Consider the following 16,190-nt stretch of genomic DNA (forward strand, 5'->3'; position numbering starts at 1 on the left):
ACTCCCATTCAAATTGTCACATGCGCCAAAAACAGGTAGACCTTACCGTGAAACTCTTACTTACAAGCACTTAACTTTTCCTTGAACTGCATTGTTGGTTAAGAAAATAGTGACTAAATAAACAAAATAACAATAACGAGGCTTTAAACAGGGGGTTCTGGTACCGAGCCGATGTGCGGGGGTAAAGGTTAATGTAAATGGGGGGGGGGTCAATGTAAATAGTCCGGGTGCCAATTGTTATTAAATTGTTCAGCAGTCTTATGGCTTGAGGGTAGAAGCTGTTCAGAAGCCTCTGGGACCTAGACTTGGTACTCCGGTACCACTTGCCGTGCGGTAGCAGAGGGAAGAGTCTATAACTAGGGTGGCTGGAGTCTCTGGCAATGTTTTGGGCTTTCCTCTGACACCGCCTGGTATACACGTCCTGGATGGCAGGAAGCTTGGCTCCAGTGATGTACTGGGACTTTGCGCTACCCTCTGTAGTGCCTTATGGTCAGATGCCGAACAGTTGCCATACCAGGCGGTGATGCAACCGATCAGGATGCTCTCGGTGGTGCAGCTGTAGAACTTTGAGGATCTGGGGACCCATGCCAAATCTTTTCAGTCTCCTGAAGGGGAAAAGGTGTTGTGTCCTCTTCACGACTGTCTTGGAATGTTCGGACCATGATATTTAATTGGTGACTTGGACACCAAGGAACTTGATGCGCTCGACCCGCTCCACTACAGCCCCGTCAATGTTAACGAGGGCTTGTTCGGCCCTCCTTTTCTTATAGTTCACGATCAGCTCGTTGGTCTTGATCACATTGAGAGGTTGTTGTCCTGGCTCCACCTGGCCAGGTCTTTGACCTCCTCCCTATAGGCTGTCTCATCGTTGTAGGTGATTAAGCTTACCACTCGTGTCATCACCAAACTTAATGGTGGTGTTGAAGTCGTGTATGGTCAAGCAGTTGTGAGTGAACAGGGAGTACAGGAGGGGACTAGGCACACACCCCTGAGGGGCCCCAGTGTTGAGTATCAGGGTGGCAGATGTGTTGTTGCCTACCCTTACCACCTGGGGGCAGCCCGTCAGGAAGTCCAGGGTCCAGTTGCAGAGGGAGGTGTTTATCCCAGGGTCCTTAGCTTAGTGATGAGCTTTGTGGGCACTATGGTGTTGAACTCTGAGCTGTAGTCAATGAACAGCACTCACATACGTGTTCCTTTTTTCCAGATGGGAAAGGGCAGTGAGGAGTGCGATTGAGATTGCGTCATCTGTGGATCTGTTGGGGCGGTACGTGAATTGGAGAGGGTCTAGGGTTTCCGGGATGATGGTGTTGATGCGAGCCATGACCAGCCTTTCAAAGCAATTCATGGCTACCAACGTGAGTGCTACAGGGCAGTAGTCATTTAGGTAGGTTACCTTCTCTTTCTTGGGCACTGGGACTGTGGTGGTCTGCTTGAAACATGTAGGTATTAGACTCGGTGAGGGAGAGGTTGAAAATATCAGCAAAGACACTTGCATGTTGCTACAACACAGGTATGCGAACTCACACACACTACTCACTCTACTTGGGTTTCCCTTAGACTCAGGCTTCGGTTCTTGCCAGAGCGCATGACCTAAGGCGCACACTTATAGCTCCACTTCAGGGCCTCTGGTCCTGATGACAGCCTCTTAGCCTCCTGCTCCGGTGGGTCACAGAAAACACACTCTGGAGTGGACGGAGAGACAGATCTGCTTCCTCTACCTCACTCCTCGTTGGTCAGAGCAAATAGTCCTCGCCCCCCACACCTCCATCCAACCTGGCTGTGGAGCGAGGGAATAGATGGAGCGGGCTGGGCTGGTCCGGTCCCATGGGGCCTGTTGTAGTGCTGGAGCAGAAGTCCTTATATGGACATAGCGGCAAGCAGGAGTACCCCCATGGTTCAACACACAAGTGGTCTTGTCCTCGACACGCTAGACACTCCATTACTCACCACACGCGAAACACACACACCTAGGCAGGCAACGAGCCATGTGTACAGCACAGACCACTCCATCAAACACATTTTACCAATGAAACAGACCCTCTTCCTCCCTCTCCCCTTTTCTCTCTCTTTCTGGAACGATGGAAAGATTGTCTGCATCGTTCCAGAAAGACACACAGCAGGTACTGGAATCAGGAAAAGAGACTCAGTCCCAAATGGCATCCTATTAACTATTTAGTGCACTCATTTCCACAAGGGCCCATAGCACTCTGGTTAAAAAGTATAGCACTAAAAATAAAATAGTTCCCTTTGGGATTGAGAGAAAATACAAGAAAATAAACATGTTTTTCAGCAGAGTGGAATTTTCCAGCCCAGTGACCCTACCACAGTAATAACAAACACCAGTGTTGTACCTAGATCAGAAGAGATAGGATGGTGTGCATCTCTAGCAGACAGTGTGAAAGGCTTTGGACATTCAATGCTGAGGTTGAATCAGGGCCAGTCTCTTGAACAGTGATGCCGTGTTGCTCCTTAGCATGATGAAGTTAGCCTGGGTGCCAGGCTGTTTCTGCTCTCTTGCCAACTCCTTATGGAATGGTCATGCTAACGACAATGGAGTAGACAAAAGTACAAACTGATCTGGGACCAGGCTATGACGAAGAGTCTACAGGAAAAGTCTGCTTTCTGCTTAGACACACACACACACGGGCTAATGAGCTTAACACGTATGCTTAGGCTACATCACAATGGCTAGTGTAACACGACAAAAGACGTGTGTGTGTGTGTGTGGTGCTAATCGAATGCTGATTGATCCGTCAGACTAGTAGTAGTGTCATGGATAATGGGTGTTCCCCGCTGACCTCTAGGTCTCCTCTCCTGTCAGGAATTCCGGACAACGTGATCCACCTCCGCACATGCACACTTTGCTGAGAGCCTGCGGCCTCCTGTCTAGGTGCTAAACTGTTGCCATGGTTACTACGAGCCATTGGACGGGGTGCGGTGGGGGGGGTACAGGCAGATGACATTTCTGTAGCGGAACCCCACAGGGACACACACACACACCAGCTCTTTGTTCCCCACTGACAGTGAACCAACCGGAACACTCAGTCAGACATTATAACAATTCTGATTCAACTGAAGGTGTTCTAAGCAAGAGAGAACCCCTCTCATCTTGTTCTCATTCAGACCAGGGGGGACGAGTTCCCTTCAGTCAGCAGACAGATTTGAGGAACACCGTTCACAGACACTTTCAGTGACGAGCGAGAGTGAATGAGTGAGACAAAATTCAGAGAGAGAAAGAGCGAGAGACGTCTAGGCCTTGTAAGTAGGCTACTTAATGACTGCGCCAGAGTCAAAAGAACTCTTTGTATGGCATGAATTTATTATCAGGGCAAATGTGAAAATACACAAATGTTGGCCATAGTCACAGCCTGGATAGTGTGTCAGTCAGAATGTCTTTTTTTTTTTACCCCCTTTTCTCCCCAATTTCGTGGTATCCAATTGTTTAGTAACTACTATCTTGTCTCATCGCTACAACTCCTGTACGGGCTCGGGAGAGACGAAGGTAGCGTCCTCCGATACACAACCCAACCAAGCCGCACTGCTTCTTAATGCAGCGCGCATCCAACCCGGAAGCCAGCCGCACCAATGTGTCGGAGGAAACACCGTGCACCTGGCAACCTTGGTTAGTGCACACTGCGCCCGGCCTGCCACAGGAGTCGCTGATGTACGATGAGACAAGGATATCCCTACCGGCCAACCCCTCTCTAACCCGGGCGACGCTAGGCCAATTGTGCGTCGCCCCACGGACCTCCCGGTCGCAGCCAGTTACGACAGAGCCTGGACGCGAACCCAGAGTCTCTGGTGGCACAGCTGGCGCTGCAGTACAGCGCCCTTAACCACTGCGCTACCCGGGAGGCCACAGAAGGTCTGTTGTTGACGAGGTAACTGAGATCACAGAATTCACCTGGGAATCCATTATTCACTAGAATGTTCTCCATCTCTCCAGCAGGAGAGCGATAGACTATGCCCAGAATGGAGGTCACCCAAGGGGAGCCAATGGGAGTCTGGCAAAAACCCAGGTGGTGCTCTCCCCATGCTGCCGCCCCAGGATTCCAAGATGTCTGTCTCTTTCCCTGTGTGTGTACAATGTAGCAACAGCACTCGTCGGGTCTTGGCAAAGTGTTTTTCCTGTGGCGAGACATCTGCCTGAGCTTAGTGTGAGCAGCTCTTAACCGACAGACAGGCACACTCTCTCCAGGGTCAACCCAGGGTTAGTGATGGAGGTTCAATGGACTGGAAGATCAACAGCGTCCCACGAGTAAACGACGCCGCGTGTCAAAACACCAGGCCATCTAGCCATCTCAACTCTGCACGGCAACAGCATGGCAGTCTCACCTGTCTCCTCTGTCCCACTGAAGCAGTGCATATGATTTAGTTAAGAGCACATCCCTTTTCTTTAGGAATATGATCCTTTGATTTAACGATTGTTTTTAACCAGACATGTTGACAGAACACATTGAGCCATTCGGAAGCTGGGTCTTAGTAGGTGTAAGGGTCACTTCCTGTTCATTCCGGATAAGAAAAATCACCTTCATTCATTCATTCCAATTGAATGAGCAAAACAGAATTGACCCAAAACCAGCACTGAACCCAATGCCCCAACACTAATAGGCTTATTTCCACCAATCCCTTGCTTGAACCAGGGCTACCAAGATGTGTTGACGGGCAAAAAGGGTCAAAGTTCAGTGTTATTGTCACAATCAGTCTCATTTGAGACGTAGACTCCAGATCAAAGTCTGATTTCATATTAGCAATTCTTACCCGATAGCTGAAATACAATTTCCTTCATCTCTGTATATTTTTATATCAGCCAATAAATATTAGGAGCAATTGCTATTAATTAGTTACATATCTATAGAGGTTTGGGTTAGCAAATGAGCCTAACGTATGTTAATAATTTAAAAAAAATCTAGCCTACACATCACATCATTTTGTCTATAACTATCATGTCGGCAGTTGTCCTACATTTTACAAGGTCATTACACCCCGCTATTGCGCTGTGCCTGAAGACAGTAGTCTAAACACAAATCAATACCAGAGAGAGCAGGAAACGCTGTTTTTTGTTCTTCCTCTGCACAAAGCCAGCTAACTAGCGCTGAACTTGACCTGAAAGGTGTGGGAGAAAGTTCTCACCCAGGTGACTATATCAAAATCAGTGTACTACTCCGAGACAGACTGCTGCTGAGCTGAACACGGAGAAATAAAAGCGAGAGAAGGGGGAAAAAACGATAAAGATTAATTTCCTGTCTGTCTGCATTGTCTGTACACACCACGCAACTCAGCATCTTAGAAAACCACTCATTCAACCGTCAGGTTGAACATCTAGCTTAGTCATACAGCCTACCAAACGTTAGTTGCCATGCATTACCAGTTGATGGAAGATGAAGACCCTTTCAGGAATCCGACTCGTCAATAACCGCAGGTTCAAAAACGTCAAACAAACCATCAGAGTAATGACGAGCTTTATGATGGCCTGAATCGGCGAACAGACTTGTCTTTATATTGTGTTTCGGGACAGCTGGAGAGACCACTGAACGGATGAAAGAGGAAGAGGTCAGGGGAGCACTACTCATAAAACGACAGAACATGGTCAGCGTAATCTCCCCTGGCTGTATTCCACTGCTGTTATGAAACAACGGTATATTCCCCAACTACTGACGAAATGGAAGTAACACCAACAGATTTACAAGTCTGAATTTCAGCTTTTCAAACCAAGACTGCAAAACTTGCTGTAGGGCCCAGGCAGAGCACATCAAAACGACACTAGAGTTTGAAATTAACTTATGTCTGGTGGAGGTTCGTAAAAGGCCTGGCAAGCGCAACTACTACTATTCAGTACCGTAGTACCAAATGTAAAGAGCATGTTTTTTGACAGCCAACAATTTGTCCCAAAACCTTCCCAATAACACAAACTTCACTTTTGGCCCATTGTAAGAATACAAACCAAAAAGTTAAAAGGACCCTCAAGCCAAATCCCTCAAGTAGAGTAACATTTCGTGACGTGATTGGTCATTTTAGCTTCATAACGAGGAAAGAACCATAAAAGTCCTTCTGAATATGTATTTAGCAGACTTACGTAAGGCTAACATCTGGCTTTGGTTTACATGTCTGTAACCTGAGGTGAATATTACACGAGGACAGCGACAAATACTCACTGTAGTACAGTAGTAGTGGAGCACTGTAGACAGGATGTTATTCGGCAGCAAGGCAGTGTGTTTTGTGCGACAATGCCGACATCCTCCATTACGGTAGCCTTTGAAAAAAATAAAAAATGACAATAATGCTTTGGGACAAACGTCATACGACTTAGTGATTTAGGCTACCATATAAAATAATTTGTCACAGGCAAGCCAACAATCTAAAATGCATTAAGCTCAGGCTGAAGCATTTCAACTACAGCCTTAGCCCACAACTGCATGCTCCACTTTATCACAACAACCATGTGGCTGTGGCGTACTCATATCCATTCTTAAAGACCTTACACACATCACTGTTTGGACCGGCGAGAAAAACAGGCTTAAACTTCGGTTAGGAGAGCAGAGCTGTGCCTCCCTCGGGCTTGGAGCTCCAGTAATGGGTCAGGGAGCCGAGCTCAGCTTCAGGGAGGCTGGCTGAGTTCTGCCCTTATATGGGCAGAGGGCATGGGGGTTGGGTGTGGAGGGGAACCTGCCTACCCACCCACCATGGTTGCCTTGCTTCCTCTGGCCGACCGCCACATGGACTAGCCCTCCTCTGAAGGGCACTCAGCTGCTCACTCCCATTAGCACGGCTAGGCTAAAGGCCGGGGCTGAACTCAGACAAATGCACTGCAGCCCCCACATGTGGATTTGTAGTAAGAGGGAGGGAGATTATGACGTCTGACGAACACTGTACAGAGGTTAAGGGTCACGGCATCAAAGCGACATTATCAATTTTAGCCGTCGCCTCACTCGTCTGGCTTCTTGTTTACCAAGCAGTGTAGACCTTCAATTAAAGCAAACAGTGGAAAGAGCGAGAGACAGAGCTAAAGGAGTAAGGAGGAAACAGAGGTAAACAACAAAAGCTCTTTAATCAGTCAGCCCAGCCAGTCAGTCAGTGGCACTGAGAGACTGAGGGTTGCTGTGGTATTCAGAGCCAGAGAGGAGTGCCCTGCCCTGCCTGCCCTTACAAACAGTTCATTACCGTGTGGGACTCCAGGCGTAAAAAAATCCTCCTACGTCGACCTCTTCGGCCTGAATAGCACTTCTGTTCTGGTGGTTTCTGCAAGTCAAAAGCACTGAGATACAAAGGAGCCATTTCTCAGTGTGTGTGTGTGTGTGTGTGTGTGTGTGTGTGTGTGTGTGTGTGTGTGAGAGAGAGAGATTCACTACAGGCCTTTTTCCTGGGGGTGGAGACTGCTATGGCTACGCTAAGCCCACCATGTAAGCACAGAAATGTTAGGCCTATTTGTCGTAAGATTTCAAATGGGTCGCTTTTATCCTCAGCAACTGCTATTCAGTAGATAACGTAAGAATCAAACCCACTCTGGCGTAACGAGCACTGGCTGAGCGATTAGAACCGTACACTGTATATGATTAGTACAGTATAGTCTGAGGATAATAGCCATGATAGAGTGTTGTCTGAATGAGATGTAGCCTAGGCCCGAAGCCAGAGGTCATTACTCCGGCCGGTCCGCTTAGGATTCAGTGACACGTGGTTGTGGAGGAGAGGTGTTGAACCTGCCCTTTTGGCTGTGGTCCATATCAGGCTGTCAAACATATCTAAGCCACCCCACCTCGTTACTTCCTCCTCAAACATGGTCCAAATTCCTCACCGTCGCACTGCAGCTGCTGGCCAGCAGGTTGTCATCGGCAACATCGAGTTAAATAGCTTAGAAGTTATAGAGCGAAAGACCGCCTATAAGGGAAGAGTGGTTTTCATATATGCCTCTTTGGGCTTCCAACCGCAACTCCACACCATTTCACTAGGTTTGTTTATTTTTCTTTGGTACGAATAAATAAAACCTAAAAATCAAAACATATTAGGAAATTTGCAAAATAGGAAGATAGTTGAACAAAGCTAAATGAATGAATGTGGTCATGTTATGATTTGTTCTTTTATAAAGTTAGTTTCAGGACTTCCTTCACACTGCTGTCGAAGCATGCTCGCTCAACTTGAGACATTTCTGAATATTGCACTTGACCCGTGGTCTTTTTTTGGCGCATTCGGTTATTACATACTACCCAGAGACAGGTGACTGCGCTTCTCGCCTGAACAATATTCCCAGTACATTCACAGACTGTTACCATTACAAAAACAGCATAAATCTCCCTCCTGTTCGAGCAGCTGCTGTAATCAATGAGCACGCTGCGGAGCTGAGAACAGACAAGCAGCCATGCAGGGGCCAAGGTTTACAGTCAAGATCAGATACCAGCTAGAGAACTCTGTAAAAGAGCGGTATGAAGGCGTAGCTAGCAAGCTAACTCTCCAGGATTAGGCCTATATCACTGACCAGTCTTTTCAAAATCTTAAGGCGACTAACGACCGAACTGTATGACAATTTTTCTTCGAGTGCATGGCGAACCGCCCCTCCTGAATAAACCAGGTTTTAGGGCCACCATTGACCGGTCGTCAACTAAACTATATTAGGGACTCATGACTGAACAGTTCCTGTGTAGCCATGTCATTTTTGGGCAGGTAACATGGGATGAAAGTCAATCACGTTAACGACTAGGATAAGGAAACTGGTGTTTCCAAAGCATTAGGTAGCTTACAAAGAACTGTACTTACGGCAAAAAATAAGCTATATGAAATATGCCTATGACAGACTGTTGAGGCATTTTCAACCAGAGATTAACAAATCGATAAAAATATAGGCCTATTTTTACCTACACTATGATTCATGCCTCCGCTCTGGCTTCAACATTGCTCGTGTACGTCTGATGGTCATTAGGCTATAGCCGAAACAAGGCAGAATTGTCTACGATGTCAATGTAGCGGATTAACAAATTAGGTTACAGTGTGTTTGACGTCATTTCAAATGGGCTACCAGTGGGAGAATTAAGCTTACAGTTCGTAAATTTTTCAACATTTATAGGCCCATTTCCTTCTACACAACACACAAAGTGCTTTGAAAAGCAGGTCATGGGTCACGTCAACGCCATTATCCCAGAAACCCACTCCAATTTGCATTCCGCCCCAACAGATCTACAGATGATGCAAATTTCTATTGCACTCCACACTGCCCTTTCACACCTAGACAAAAGGAACACCTATGTGAGAATGCCATTTATTGACTACAGCTCAGCGTTCAACACCATAGTGCCCTCAAAACTCATCACTAAGCTAAGGACCCTGGGATTAAACACCTCTTTACAACTGAACCCTGGACTTCCTGGCGGGCCAACCCCAGGTGGTAAGGGTAGGTAACACAGCCGCCACGCCGTCCCCTCCTGTATTCCCTGTTCACGCATGACTGCACGGCCAGGCACGACTCAAACACCATCATTAAGTTTGCCGATGACACAATAGCGGTAGGCCTGATCACCGATAACGACGAGACAGTCTATAGGGCGGCACTGTAGCCTAGTGGTTAGAGTGTTGGACTAGTAACCGGAAGGTTGCGAGTGAAACCCCCGAGCTGACATGGTACAAATCTGTCGTTCTGCCCCTGAACAGGCAGTTAACCCACTGTTCCCAGGCCGTCATTGAAAATAAGAATTTGTTCTTAACTGACTTGCCTGGTTAAATAAAGGTAAAATAAAAAAAATAGGGAGATGGTCAGAGACCTGACCGTGTGGTGCAAGGATAATAACCTCTCCCTCAACGTGACCAAGACAAAGGAGATGATTGTGGACTACAGGAAAAGGAGGAATGAGCACGCCCCCATTCTCATCGACAACGCTGTAGTGGAGCAGGTTGAGAGTTTCAAGTTCCTTGGCGCCCACATCACCAACAAACTAACATGTTCCAAGCACACCAAGACAGTTGTGAAGAGGGCACGACAAAACCTATTCACCCTCAGGAGACTGAAAAGATTTGGTATCGGTCCTCAGATCCTCAAAAAGGTTCTACAGCTGCACCATCGAGAGCACCCTGACGGGGTTTGCATCACTGCCTGGTACGGCAACTGCTTGGTATCTGACCGCAAGGCACTACTGAGGGTAGTGCGTACAGCCAAGAACGTCACTGGGGCCATGCTTCCTGCCATCCAGGACCTCTATACCAGGCAGTGTAAGAGGAAGGCCCTAAAATCTGTCAAAGACTCCAGCCACCCTAGACAGACTGTTCTCTCTGCTACCACATGGCAAGCGGTATCAAAACACCAAGTCTAGATCCAAGGGGCTTCTAAACAGCTTCTACACTCCAAGCCAAAAGACTTCTGAATTTCTAATTAAATGGCTACCCAGAATATTTGCATTGCCCCCCCCCCCTTTACACTACTGCTACTCTGTTATCATCTATGTATAGTCACTTTAATAACTACCTACAGTCACTTTAATAACTCTACCTACATGTACATATTACCTCGACTAACCGGTGCCCCCACACATCGACTCTGTACCGGTACCCCCTGTATATAGCCTCGCTATTGTTATTTTAACGATGCTCTTTAATTATTTGTTACTTTTATTTTTACTTTTTTTTGTGTATTTTTCTTAAAACTGCATTGTTGGTTAAAGGCTTGTAAGTAAGCATTTCACTGTAAGGTCTACCTACACCTGTTGTATTCGGCGCATGTGACAAATAAAATTTGATTTGACTGCAACCTTGCGCTTAGATTTCAACACAAAGCGTTAGTCTCAGACTCTCCGGATATGAATGAGAAAAGTGAAACGTGAGCAGGACGTTTGTTTACTGCCAGAGTGCAGCCATATAACCGGGGCAATTTAGTTGAAACACATATTTCCCCAGACAGACAGGTTGGGTGAAACAGGAACTCAAACTACCAGATGATCATTTGCAGAGCAGCACAGGGCAGGCACGGCCATATACAAATAACTCCTTTCCTGTCTGGTGAAAAAAAACAAAGGGGAAAAATTAAATCCTGGAAGCCCAATATTGAAAAGAAACAAAACATCTGAAAAATGACTACTATGGCAATGTTTCCGCTGCAATTATTTAGCTGTGGCTCTGTGCCACGACAAAATCATTGCCTCCATGGCATTTATTTTCTGCTGAGGTGCCCTTTGAAGATGCTGGAACAGTCCACATTTGCTTTTCCTCCGCAAACATAACAAGTAACAAATAGGGGGGAAAAAACTACAGAAACACCCCAGTAGAACAGTTTATCTGCGTGTTCTATGTGAGATAAATATTCCCCTCGAGGCACAGAATCGAATACAGCCTGCAAAAATAGGCTATTATTTAGTAGGCTAATCAAACTTTTACCGGCCGCACCGGTTTGCACTTTATATGGCCTGCGTATGTTTTAATGAACAAAAGCCTGAATTCATGTAATAATTAACCAAATAATTGAACACAAAATAGGCTACCGCATTGTTGACCTTCCAAACGTGTGATTACACTCACACAGCACCTGTACGATGGTGTTGTAGCCTATTCCCTGATCATAACCTTTTCAGTTTATTTCTCCGGTTCTCCAAGTTACCCATTTATGCATGAGCTAGGCTCTCCAGGCAAAGTAAACTTAGCAATGTTTCTTATTATCACGTGGGGAGAGGGAACATAAACTCTGCATATGGACAAATTAGAACGTTTTAGCATGACACAAATAAGGGAGAGTGCCCAGGTCCTCCTCCTCTCATGGTATGGACCATGCATAGGCTACATGAAAACACTGCTATGGCATGTAGGCTAAGACCATGGACACATCCATTTTAACACCACCAACACTCATCACTTCATTACACAGATCAGAGCATTGAACAATATAGCCCAGAGTCATAAAGATCAGATTTATACATGACTAAGATCACTTTACTGGTCATATGATGGTTCTGAGGTAGCCTAAAGGCTGGTTCAGAGATGAAGGGGTTAAATCAGACAGCCAACCCATCTATGCCTATCCAGAGGCATCCCAATCTTATCATGGCTGAGTCTGAGCAATGAGGCTCAGGTCTGCCCTGCTGCTGTCTGAATCCAGTCCATATGGCCCTTTAGCTGATTCAGCATGCTGCTGCACCCTGATGGGCCATGGTAAACTGCCTGATAATCTGCAGAGGGCATCTGAGAGGAGGAGACCAGGGGGGGGTTCCAGCCTGGTATTATGGAAGTCGAGCTGCAGGCAATAACAGACGGCAGTCGCTAGACTTCATTATAAGAGTGCTATATATAAGCTGGGCCTAATGGTGTATTATTGTGTCCCTGAGATGTTTACGTGAAACAATTCTCCAGGCGTTGAAAGACCTGATCGTCTGACCCTTAGGCGCATGTCTTGAATAAAGCTCAGAGGAATTACTTGGTTAGCTAGACCAATTACAAAATCAGATATTAGGCAATTGGAGGAAATCCGGTGGGATAATAAATGTTATGCCCCAAAATAAGACTGACGCAAAGCTTGATTTAGACTTCAACGAATGACTACCAAAGGCTAGTTCGCTATAAAAAAAGTGTTTTCAATAACGCAACATGATGAAGACTAAACATTCAAAGAAAATAACAATTCTGGCAAAGTTGAGGTTAAAACACAAAAAGCACATTCGTGCAAAATATAAAATCAGACAATGTCTAAGGTATGTGTTTGCTACTGGTGATAGGACACCGCAGGAGCAGCTCAAAACCACAATAAACAGCAACCCTCTGACAGGTTGTGAAAGTGGAAAGCACACGCATCCTGTTTTTCAGTCAGTCAGGTGCACAAAACTGAGCCGAGGACATTTGTGGATTAACTATGATTTTACACTCGCTTCTCTGCCAGCTGGAGAGAAAGTGGAGAATTTGGGGTGGGTAAACTATGCTGATATTTTATTTAACTAGGCAAGTCATTTAAGAACAAATTCTTATTTACAAAGACAGCCTACCTGGGAACAGTGGCTTAACTACCTTGTTCAGGGGCAGAACGACAGATTTTTACTGTGTCAGCTCAGGGATTCGATCCAGCAACCTTTCGGTTACTGGCCCAACACTAACCACTAGAGTACCTGCCGCCCATGCGTTGCCAAGAGCTAAGTTGACTTCAAGTTCTTTCGCACTCAGTCCCTATTACATGTTCATATGTTCCAACGCGTCACTCAACATGATGTCTGGTGTCTTTAAATCTCTGACAAAGTCCTCACAAAAACTGTACAATAATTGATTAGTCACGATTCAAGGATCCTCAACAGGGAAAAAAAGAACAATATCTTAAATTGCTCCAATTAGGTCACAGTAGGTACAGTATTGGCAGTATGACACTGTGGCAAAAACAAGGGTCAAGAGGAAGTTTAACCTACTTACACAGTTCAGGCATTTCCAGGTCAAATTATCCATATTCACAAGACCCATCTGCCGTAACAGTGACAGCGCTGACTGAGGAAATGCTGCAACAAGATACCTGGCATTCCAACCGAAACTAAACACACCAAGAGGCCCTGCTCCTAACTCAGCGTTGAGAAATGCAGCTGTCGCTGTACGTCCAACAATCGGCAGCGTTTCACAATGGAATCAGGCACAATAATAAATCAGGGAATCCTCTGGTGGTGAAGGAATAGCGCAGGCTGGTTTGGGCACACAGACAGAAACACAAAAATGCCAAGTATTTGGGTGGTCCAGTCAGCTAGCTATGTTCCCATGTCTAACCAATGAAGGTCCATTTTCCTGCCTGCTGCTGACTTGTTTGTGTGCCTATGATGAATCTGTTGGAGCGGCTCTCTCTAATCTGCAATCACTTTCCCAGGAGCTAGCAGCAGAGTCATTAATTGGCAGTTAGGTGGTTGTCAAGTGAGAAACAGCTGTTGCGGTCTGATACTGGCAGCAGCGCCCTGAAGACAAAAATCACTAGACTCCATTGCCGGTTTGGCAGGTTGGCACAGAGATCCTATTCCCAATTGTATGGGCTGGATGCCCTGAGCTAGGAAGTAATTTACAGTTTTGATTTTGCTTCTAGGCATTCACCTGAATGCCTGAGACACTGGCCTGAGGCTAGTGATGTTGTAGTTATCAGTTAAACAGCAAGCTAGCTAACGTTAAAGTATGTGAAAAGATACTGTGCAATGCCCCCATGGCCATGCCCAACTGGACTACGGAGAGCTGTTGATATTCAACAGATTATCAAGAGGTAGTTTGACCTTTTCAAAACTAGGATGTTGTTACTTTAAAGTCGTGTAACAGTATGAACATACAAGGCAGCAGCAGTTAGCAGCACACTTTAGCTAGCTAGTTGGCTCACTAGACTAGTAGCACTACTGTCAAGCTCATGACCAGAAAACAATTTCATTGCCGAAAAGAACTCCGTATTTGGAAGTTTTTCTACGTTTTTAGAAATAATGATTTAGATACAAATAGGCAATTGTTAGCTAATGGATTTAGTTACCTACCTAATTCACCATATATGCATTCGTATTTTGGCAAACACACGAGTAGGCTAGCTACGTTAGCAATCTAACTTCCTGCGGCGTTTTCTATCCATATGAACTCGCTTGGCACTAACTGATTCTGCGTCGCTAACGTCGGCTACATATTTCCGAGACTACCGTTTATCTTAATTAGCCAAACAACGGCTCTTAAAAGTTGCTCGCTCAATTACACTTACCAGTGACTTCTTAAAATACTAATTTTAAATGGGAGATCCGATGTCTCTGCACCCCGATAGGCCACTTTCACCCCCTACTCACAACAACGCTATTTTTTCCACGGACCCCTCCCTCCAACACCGTTATAAAGCGTGTCTCTAAGCCCCGCCCATACCAACATGTCATTGGTTAGTACATAGGCGCCGTCCAATATTGACCAATAAAACGGGAATTAGCTTACCTCTTTGGCCAATAGTGACGTCGAAAACGCACTGTGGTTGTGTCTCGCTCTATGGCTGAAAAATAATGAAATGAGACTGGGGATGCAGTAGATATGAATTAATCTTTTCTAATTAGTGTTGAAATCTAGACTTTGAATGTATCCATGCGGCCTTGCTGTCTATGTGATGAAGGTACTCCTCACAAAGTGGCAAGATGTTGACCTATGCGAAGTTGCAAACTAAACTATATTTTCAATATTAGCATCTGTTGTGTCCCTACCCCAGTTTTGAAATACAGCAAATTGCCATCAGTTGTCAGACTATTCAGATACCTCAGGGTAAATTGGAATCCAATGTGTAGAGTAGTAAGTTTTCCTTTGTGCAATGCCAGCTCAATCATCAAGGCTTTATAAAGATTGATTGATGTGTTCACAGCATTGACAACATTTCCATGGGGGGACATGTACCCGATATTCAGAACAGGTAAATTCATCCCCCACAATCATTCATTTTAAATCAATACAAAAAAACAGGTGGTGCCCCCCAGATAGCATAAGAACACGTCATACGCAATGGCAACACGTGTAGAATAGCAGGACATTTGCTTTAAAACTGTTTTCCTCATTGGTAAAATGTGAAGAATAGTATGAGATGAGCTATAAAACAGCAAAATGTGTAGAATTGCAGGAAATTAGCCTTTTAAAGGATCTTTTCTGTGTAACAATTAAGTATCTTTACTGTGATATTTTTCAATTAAAATGGTAAAAAATAAACAAAAAATTGCTTCGAGGCAAAAGAGCAAATTTCTCAAGCTAGAATTTTGCTAGGACTGTCTGGGAGTGGTCCGAGTGGGAGGGGAAAACTGAAAAGCTGTTATCGGCAGCGAGGTTTGCATCTCTCTTTCTTATTGGTCTAATAACTCATTTACCGCCTAGTGATGTCACCAGGCAGTCCAAAACTCCATCCCACCAAAACAGGCTGAAATTTCAGGCTGTCTTTTCAAACAGCTCTTACATTACAAGGGTATTATCATAATTTCCACATTTTCAGAGTATTATTCGAACCTCATAGTGTGGAAATATATAAAAACACAGGAAAATCAGGTTTTTAACTGCACTGTACTTTTAAAACGGGAACATTCTCTCTCAGCCTCATGACATAATGTGTAGAATAGCATTATAAAACTGAATATTTCTCTCTGCCCCATGGCAACATGTGTTGAAATGGAAGCTAGCAGGGGTGGGTGGGTTGTGGGGCTCCCTGGACTTAGGTGTACCCCAGAGCACAGCAAGGACAAGATAACAGGAAGAGGACTTTTAATGCCACATGGTACAAAGAC

General features: G+C 45.4%; 1 protein-coding gene across 13 annotated transcripts in view; it reads right to left on the bottom strand.

Moving 5' to 3' along the window:
* Positions 1-14,761, bottom strand: part of LOC135505765 (CYFIP-related Rac1 interactor A) — a 29,421-nt gene extending 14,660 nt beyond the window's left edge. For 3 of the 13 annotated variants that reach the window (XM_064924875.1, XM_064924883.1, XM_064924887.1), the window contains exons 1-2: positions 14,651-14,761; positions 6,156-6,253 (exon numbers count right to left, since the gene is read on the bottom strand). The gene's annotated coding sequence lies outside the window, so the exon portion shown is untranslated. Of the gene's footprint in view, positions 1-5,368; positions 5,530-6,155; positions 6,254-7,161; positions 7,240-14,435; positions 14,565-14,650 lie in introns of those variants that run through there. The other 10 variants (XM_064924874.1, XM_064924880.1, XM_064924884.1 and 7 more) reach the window with 7 other exon arrangements.
* Positions 14,762-16,190: the final 1,429 nt, after the last annotated feature.

This window comes from Oncorhynchus masou, chromosome 19 (assembly GCF_036934945.1).
Source record: "Oncorhynchus masou masou isolate Uvic2021 chromosome 19, UVic_Omas_1.1, whole genome shotgun sequence".
Classification (NCBI taxonomy): domain Eukaryota; kingdom Metazoa; phylum Chordata; class Actinopteri; order Salmoniformes; family Salmonidae; genus Oncorhynchus; species Oncorhynchus masou.